This window comes from Palaemon carinicauda, chromosome 6 (assembly GCF_036898095.1).
Source record: "Palaemon carinicauda isolate YSFRI2023 chromosome 6, ASM3689809v2, whole genome shotgun sequence".
Classification (NCBI taxonomy): Eukaryota; Metazoa; Arthropoda; class Malacostraca; order Decapoda; family Palaemonidae; genus Palaemon; species Palaemon carinicauda.
Window position 1 is genome coordinate 32,807,562 of NC_090730.1, and position 9,699 is coordinate 32,817,260.

Consider the following 9,699-nt stretch of genomic DNA (forward strand, 5'->3'; position numbering starts at 1 on the left):
GACACCGTCCAAGAATCCGCTCCTTGTGCCTTCCATGCTTGCCAATGTGGTCTGAGGCATCCCCCAACCCGAGGCTTGGGCGGGAGTAGGGGGCCTCTCCCTCTACCTTCTCCTAGAGGGGCGGCCTGATCTGCCTCTCCTAGAGGCGGAGTAACCCGACCTGAAGGAGCTGGAAGAAGCTGGTGCTCCTCTGCGGGAGGGTTGAGGAGTTGTTGCCCAGGAGGAAGAGGGGGCGTCCCTCCTCGAAGTGCTGGGGGCGGCCTGAGATGTCACGGCGCTATCTGAGGCGGCCCTCCTGTAGGGAGGCCTCTTAGACGACGCAGGTCTGGGGACGTTGGCCTCCTTCTTCTTAGACACTTTCTCCATCAGGTTCTCCAGTTCTTTTAATGGGAATAGTGACTCACCCCACAAGGGAAGGCTACGTACGGCCCGGGCCTCTCTGTCCGGGATCCTCCTAGATACCTTAGCCAGGACCGTGTCTCGTTTCCGGAGGACCCAGTTGGCCGTAAGGGCGAGCGCCTGGTACGAAAGAAACTTAAGTGTTTTCCCCCCGGAGGTGAGAAGGTCCGTCAGGAGGCTTTGCTGTTCAGGATCTTCGGGGTCGACGGAGGCTTGTACGTTTACTAACGTGGAGGCCCACCAGTCCAGCCATGAGGAGACGTTAACTAGGTCCCGCGACATCTCCTCCATCATGGCGGCTTCCGTAGGAGAGAAGCAAACTGGGGCTGAAGAGGCTCTTTCGTCTGAGCCGCCTTGTCCTAGGACGTCCAAGGCCGGGTCCACTCTACAGGGGCCGGGGCGACGCCCTTCCGGAATGTATACTTTACCCTGCGATTTGAGACCCTGGAGCAGTTTCGAGGCACTCTGGGACTTGGGGGCCTCTGTATTGCTGTCCACCAAGTTGTCTATGTACTCCTGCCCTAGTACCAGGTCTGGGGCAAGAGGAAGGGCCAGGGAAGACTTCGGAAGGGCGGCGTGATGATTAATCCTCAGGAGGCTTGACCTCCAGGAATCACCCTTCGGAGCCGAGGGTTCCGTAATCCCATGGTGCCTCCTGATGAGGCCCACCACTCTTCTATATGCGGAGTCCTCCGACGGGGAAGATTCTCCTCCGTCAGCCGAGGCTTCGGCCTGGAGTGGGGGCGCTGGGTTGCTGGTCCGGCAGACCGGCCGTCCAGCCCTTGGGTCCAGGGGGGCCGTCCTGTAACGGTAGTGAGCTCCATAAGAGGGTGGATCCCGCGGCAAGGTGGGTACCGCCGGCTCAGGGAGGGCCCTCGGTTGCCCTAAGGCTCTGGAAGCGGAGGTCACGGTCCCGGTGGGCTGACCCGACAACGGGAACCGTTCTTTCCTACTCGATGGCCGCACCAACTGGGCTGGTTCGGCCAGGCTGCCTGCTAAGAAGCGCGTTTCCCCGCGGGGTGAACCGGAGGCCTCGAGGACTTATGCCTCTTCGAGAGGTCTTTCCTGCGTGCCAGATCGCGCGGTTCTAGGCTGTGCATAGAGGGCGGCAGCCTAGACGCACGTTCGCTGGATCGAAGGTCTGGTGAATGAAGCATCTTGGACTCTCCCGAAGGCACGTAGACCCAGCGCCCCCGGGAGAAACACTTCTCTTATACTTACGAGACTGGGAGCGGGAGCGCTTCCTGTTAACCCGCGACCTTGACCTAGAGCGGGAATGTTCGCTCTCAGACAGCTCCCTTCTCCTGCGACGCTTCACCCTGACTTCCTCCTCGGAAGATGAATCCACTTCCGACGAGTCCGACGACGCCACGTTTCTCGCGTAACGGCTGTTAGCGTGATCCGCGGGGGATTTTCCCCGACGCTGGGTGCCCGAGATTGAGGGCTGGAGAAAGTCCTCGGGAACCGCCGTGGAGATCGTCGGAAAAGGGTCCAACCGTTCCATGCTAGGGGGCCAGGGGTCCAGGGTCACGTCCATTCTCAGCGGTGACCTCCCTGGCGTCTTCGGTAGCTTCCATCCGAAGGCATCGCTACTCGGACGGCGAACTTTAGTTTGGCTGTCTCCTGGCGGGGGAGAGCCCGACGCACCGGCCCACGAGGGCGGCGGGGACTCTGAGACTACAACACTGCCCCATAAGGGGTCTTCAGAGGACGCGTGGCCCCCCATCACAAGGCCTGACTCACCCGAAGCACTACCGGGCCCTTCGTTAGCCCTAGAGGGGCCCGCCCTTGGTTCTTCCCTCGCACTGGATTCCCTGGGAAGAACGCCTTGACCTTCCACAACACTAGAGGCTTCTTGCCCTCTCCTCTGCGAAGGAGACGGAGAAGCCGAGGCTTCGTCGGACCGATCACTGGCCGACGGTAACGAAGATACGACACTAATCTTCCTGGGGGAACGCTTCGAAGATTTCTTCTTTTTAGTACCGTAACGTACCCACTGAATATCATCCCAACCTACGCACTCCGGACACGTGTCCGCGGAGGAGCAAACTTTCCCCCTACACGTGGAACAAAGGGAGTGAGGATCTACCTCTGGCTTTAAGAGGAAAGCCCCACACGACTTTCCGGCTCTAGGCCCAGGGCAACGGCGAACGTGATCCATCGTTCGCACACGAATGGTACCACACTAAGTGAGCTATAAGTACACTGGGGATACACACAGGGTGAACGCACGGTAACACTTGAGAATAACGCACTGCGAAAAAACACAAGTCCCCACGCTGGAAACACGTGGAACACTAACGCGCACAAAGGATCGAGAGAGACGAGAGTGAGCTGTGAACAGCTCACGACCAAGGAACTTAATGAGGAGAATGACCCAGAGAGGCAGTGACCTGCCCTAATCCTGTCCTCGGGGCGCATTCCTTGGCGGCGGGGGTAGGCCTATGTAGAGAACGGAGTAGGGGGGTAACGGCGCGAAAACCTTGGTCGGGAAAGAGAGATCACAAGTGACTCCAAAGAAAGTAGTTCTCGGTAAGTATTTTATGTTGGAACAAATATATATATATATATATATATATATATATATATATATATATATATATGTATGTATGTATATATATATATATATATATATATATATATATATATAGAGAGAGAGAGAGAGAGAGAGAGAGAGAGAGAGAGAGAGAGAGAGAGAGATACTGTATACGTACATGTATATGCATGTATATATATATTAATAGATATGTGTGTGTGTGTCTTGCAGGTTCCATTGAACAAAATGTGACTGCCTATTTCTATTGTCTTAACTATGTTCTCCCCTGCTTCGTGTAAGCACTTTTTCCATATAGTCTCGAAGTTCTTAAAGTAATAAGAGATATCCACCTTGAAATCATTTCTATTATTTTTCTTTTCATTACAGAGAGATTTCGGACTGTACTCCCTCTAAGAACATGCTTAACTAAAACCTTGCATCAATTCACGTAAATAAAAGATATATATATATATATATATATATATATATATATATAGATATATATATATATATATATATATATATATATATATATATAGATATATAGATATATATACATATATATATACATATATATATATATATATATATATATATATATATATATATATATATATATATATATATATATATATATGTATATATATATATATATATATATATATATATATATATATATATATATATATATAAATTTGGTACAATTGTCAAGTAAAATACTGTCAATATATAACAAGCCAAAAGTGGTTAGACAATTGTTGAATGTGAAAAGAACAACTACCTAGATGAACAAGTAGGTGTTATACAAAATATGTAAAAGAATATGGAGGCCACGCACATAAATGTTTGAATATCATCATATGAAAATTTTAATGCACTTTTTGAATTTATAAATATGCATATCTATTGTCAAATTGATAAAGTTAGAAAGAATATAAAATCAGCAATAAGAATGAGTGGTATATACGTGTAAGAGAGAGAGAGAGAGAGAGAGAGAGAGAGAGAGAGAGAGAGAGAGAGAGAGAGAGAGAGAGAGAGAGAATAATCGCAGTACTAATACATATTCACTACAAAGAAAGGACACAAAAAAGATAAATGAAGAGGGTCCATTTTGATAAGGTTTAGTTAATGTAATGGCAATTTTTATTCTTTGTTATCAGGTAAAATGATTGATTGACTGATGAAGTCAAACAGTTGTTGGACCGTCTACGTATAAACTTACTCATGATTATATATACCATAAAATCAGACGATCAACTTCACTCTACCGCAATATTGCGATCATGCAAAATTATCAAAGTAAAATTGCCTGGAATGTCGCACATTCTTAAATTATATTATTTCTTCCCCATGTTCTTTGTTTTCATTATAAGACGAGCATTGATGTTAAGAGCTAACGTACTCAAGGTATTCATTACCACTTCTACAGCATGGATGGTTAAGTTATTAATATTAATCGTAATCAGTTAAGCCCATCCCTAAACACTTTTGCACCTGCTTTTATAAGTTATGAAACCTAAGCTGTGATGACGACTTACAGTATATCATTCCTATTTCTCTTTAGTTAGGAAAGGCGGAAGTTTTTTTGCGTATATTAGAGGAACATATATTGATGGTGATACTCAGGCGTTATTAAATTAAATTACTCTGGCGCTTTGGAAGTTTTTAACCACAGGGGATTATTACGAGGTGAACAGTTGATTGTATAGAAAATATTCAACTATCTCTCTCTCTCTCTCTCTCTCTCTCTCTCTCTCTCTCTCTCTCTCTCTCTCTCTCTCTCTCTGTCGAGTTTCCCTAGACTGGACCAGAGTCAATACTGATATTGACTCTGGCATAGACACTTTACTTGAAAATATCACTCGATTTCAAATCTATATTTACTTTGTAACAAACTAAATTAATTTGTATAGAAAGAAGGTAAGATTTTTTTATATCTACTGTATCCTATGTATTTATGAAATTCATGTTGATATTACAGAAACAGTGAGATAACCTTGAACATCTAATATTAGGTAAGAATCACAGATGGATCTCGGAATTTTATTTTCGTCAATAATGTTAAAAGCTATCTTTATTATTATTATTATTATTATTATTATTATTATTATTATTATTATTATTATTGTTGTTGTTGTTGTTGTTGTTGTTGTTGTTGTTATTATTGTTGTTATTACTATACTGAGCATATAACGATGGCTTCCACAAACCTTATCACCTGAACTGAAACTATAATCTTGGCATTTTACTTTTCAAGGTCACAGACCCAAACTACAAAAAAAAAGTAATACATTGCTGACGTTATTCACATAAAAAAAAAATAGCATCTGTATGTCAGTTGACAAAAAGGATTCAGATGTTTAACCCAATTTCTATAAAAACAAAACAAGGAATAGCAAAAATGTTCGTGAAAATGGCGACATGGATAGGATGGAACAATATCTATTATGGGTTTAACTTTGAGAGATTCCTGGTTTCACATCTATTGTGTGCTTAATACTTGTTGTGGTGGCCGATGTGGTAACGTCCCTGACTGGTGAACGCCAGACTGGGGGTCGAGTCCCACTCATACTCGTTAGTTTCTTCGGTCGGTGCAACCTCTCCATCCTTGTGAGCTAAGGATGGGGGTTTGGGAGAGCCTCATCAGCAGCCATTGCCTGGCCCTCCTTGCTCCTAGCTTGGGTGGAGAGGGGGCTTGGGCGCTGATCATATGTATATATGGTCAGTCTCTAGGGCATTGTCCAGCTCGATAAAGCAATGTCACTGTCCCTTGCCCCTGCCATTCATGAATGGCCTTTAAAACCTTTAAAACCCTTAATGTATAGAGGTCCACAAATTCATTATTTGCCTAATCTGAGAAGCCTATTCGAGGCAATAGCATGCTGAATTAACTGGTTCTATAAATTACAACCAGTTTCCTGTGTAAGGGTCATTGAATGTAATACTAATTTTTGAAGTTGAATATCATAAACTTATTACTTACAATCATTAATATTTCTTTACTTTAAAAAATCTAACATTTTTGACTTAGAATCATTATTTTCTTTCTTTATTAATACAGTCATCATCGTCACCATCATCTCCTCCTATGCCTATTGACGCAAAGGGCCTCGATTAGATTTCGCCAGTCGTCTCTATCTTGTGCTTTTAATTCAATACTCCTCCATTCATCATCTCCTACTTCTCCTGATGAGATGAGATTAGTACAGCACGACACATTTATATGTGTGGCTGTTACACTTACTTGACATATCAGACGATGCATAAGTTGAAAGCTTGTTTTATTTCTCACCTTCCCAATAGAAAAGAATAGGTAATATATGCATTCTTTTTGCGTGACATGTTGATTCTTCTTACCAGGAATATAGACTACAATTAAAAATTTTCTTAAAAAAAAAAAAAAAAACGGTAAATATCTGGCAACATATATTCCATGTTTTTTTACCGTTTTGACAACGGTTATATCGACGTAAAAGAGTAATATTAAGGTTATGAACCCGTAAAAAAATAATAAAAAATTAAGGTAAAATTACGGTCGCCTGTATTTTACTGAAATACGGATAAGAACAATATATTTTTACAGGGAATTTCCGATCAAAATTACGGTTTTTTTCTAACAGTGTACCCTTAATGCCTTAGTGATATTATATTGCCAAATAACCATTTGACCTTTGGTTTTGTTAAAGTTAAAGTTAAAGTTGCGGGTTTTAGGTCTCCACAGAGACGATTTACATCGTCCTCCTCGGGCGACCATTAGCCAGCAGAGACTATCACTAGTGTAACAGTTAAGTGCATTGCTGAATATTAGGACTGGTATTCACAGTAACTGTAAAATATAGTTACAGAATTTCTTTGACATTGTTGCTTTTGTTTATTATATATGACTAATACCAAGTACAAAATGTATTTCCACAATGCAGGTCGGATTAATACACATATCGTTTTCCTCTCAAGATGGTTTCTTCAGGAAATTATTATTATTATTATTATTATTATTATTGAATACTATGGCTGCATCGGCAGAATTCAATTTCTTGTCCAATTTCTCGATTCTACGGACAATTCTCTTTTCAGGGTTGCTACATTCAGCTAGCAATTTGGCGAAGTTCATCAGGTGGGTGAAGAATATAATTCAGGTTAAGGCTGGATATAATTAATACAAGTACAAGTAATACTCGAAAATTACAACAGGTAAAGTCAGGAGTGGATCGCTACGCGTTTCGGAACTGCTTGCTCCGTCTTCAGGCGAGAAGTGAGGCTCTGGCTGGATCTGGGTCCTTATATATCCTGGCTCTGGTTCGTAGAGAGGAGCCTCGAATTTTGATTGGTCGAGCGGAGGTTATAGGCTCGGGTGGCAGATGTACAACGAGCTCGGCTCAGCCTCCCAGGCTGAGAGGTAGGAAGGAATCCTGAATCCTGATTGGTCAGGACGCACGCCGAGCCAGCCAAGAAGTCAGGCAGGCTCCTCTCTGGGCTGGGCTGAAAGAGGTATCCGAGCTCCCTGATTGGCTGAGGCGCCCGCCGAGACGGGCTCAAAGTCAGGCAGCCCATTCCGACGCTCAGCAGACTGGAATTCCGGACCATGCTCACCGCCAAAATCAGCATTCGGCTAGACGATTTCTCCATTTGTGGGGGTGTCAGGATCGGGGTTGTCATCGTTCTGAGGGTCTTGTTCTTGGTTCCTAGCGTTGGTACGTCGACAGGATGGTAGGAGGAACATCTCTTGAGTCGTATTCAATGCTGGTTTCTCGTTCTGGATTAACAGGGCTTTCAATATTCATAAGCGCCTGCTGTCCAGGGCGCTGCCGATAATTCTGGTATTGGCGACGATGTCTGCCAGGCTAATTTGGGTGTTATGTTGCTGTAGAGCATGATTTCTTATAGCACCTTGCTGGACGTGGCACGAAATCCTCTTCGAAAGTTTCATTGTAGTCATACCGATGTATTTGCCGGGGCATCCTCGGACTGGGTATTGATAAGAGTAGACTACATTTGTCTTCTTCAGAGGGTCGTTATCAGGGGCGCTGGATTGTTCCTCATGATCAAGCTGCGGGTTTTTTCAGTCTGGTAATAGATGATGAGTTTCACTTTCGTGGTCTCATCAGTAGATGACACGTTGTTAGTGATGATGTCTTTATTGGCCTTCTCATCCCACTGATATTCTGCGTACATGAGGCCTTTGTAGTAAAGTTTGATGTCTCTAGATCCATTGGTGGAGGTGTCGGACCTATCTCTAGTGCTGTCAGACCCCTGGCTGGCGCTGTCGGACCCTTCCACCGCAGAGGACCCATACCACTTGTCTATAGCTGTCCTCACTTCACGCTGGACTTGCTTGTTGCTGCAGCCGTTATTGATGAGGACCTGTGTGGCCCTTTCCAGCTCCTTGTGGGTGTCAGTCCTTGAAGAGCAGTGTGTACAAAGGCCTTGATGGTCAGGGCCCTGTAGCGGGCAGGACATTCACTTTGGCCATTTAAACACATGCCGAGATATGTGGGCTTAGTGTAGACAGTGGTCTGGAATCCCTTGTTGGTGGAAGAAATCAAGATGTCCAGGAACGGGAGGCTGTTGTCGACGCTGTTCTCAAGGGTGAAGTGGAGGACGCTGTTGTCCTCAAAGGTCCTCCTTAGGTTCTCGATGGCTTCGGTGGAAGTAGCTTTGACGAAAGTATCGTCAATATAACGGAAGTAAGCGAGGGGGCACTCGAGTTGGGAGAATACCCTCTCCTCTACTACTCCCATGTAGAAGTTAGCAAAGAGTACGCCCAAGGGCGAGCCCATCGCCACGCCATCCTTTTGTAAGCACATGTGCCCACGATGAGTAGTGAAGGGGGCCCTCTTAGTGCAGATGGCAAGGAGGGTCCGAAGGGCTTGCTCTTTGATATTCAATTCCAGAGACGTCTCGTCCCTGTAGACTCTATCAGAGATAAGGTCGATGGTTTCGTCAACAGGGACATTAGTGAACAAAGATTCGACGTCCATCGATGCTATGACCCCCTCGCCGCGGACGTCCTTGATCCTCTCTAGGAATTCGGCAGAGGAGGCCACACAGTGGCGGTCGGGGACATATGGCGTCAAAATCGTGTTCAGTCTCTTGGCCAGCTGGTATGTAGGCGTAGGGCATTGGCTGATGATAGGTCGAAGTGGGTTGCCTTGTTTGTGGGTTTTAACATTGCCGTAGAGGTAACCAGGTCCATAATCTCCCGAAATCATGGGCAGGTGTACGGCGTTAGTTGCAGCATTAATGGCCTCGATGGTGCGATTTGCCTCCCTCTTGATGTCTTCAACAGGGTTGCTTGTTAGGTGCTCGAATTTGGTCAGGTCGGCGAGGATGGCATCCAATTTCTCGTGGTACTCATGGGTATTGATGAGTACAAAGGCAGCTGTCTTGTCGGCCCAACGGATGGTGACATCAGCAACTTGCTTGAGCTCTTTAGCAGCAGCTCTCATCTCCTTAGAAACGATGCCGCTGCTGTACCTGACCCTGTCAGTAAGGGCCTCGGCGAGAAGAAACGGCTGAAGGGCGTCAGTCGTCTGGAGGGCACCACGTTCTTGGAGGTTGAGGATGGAATCTAGGAGTAATTCCACCTCCAGGCGCTTGTCGGATGGTCTCGGTCGGGTGATGAAGTGGCAGTTGAGGCCCATCTTGAGGATCTGCTCCTATGCTGGCGTAGGGACGTAGCTGGAGATGTTAATGTATTCCTGGCGGACCTCTGGGATCTGCAGCTTTCCGCCATTAAGGGTGACCAGCTTCCTCAAGATGGTCCT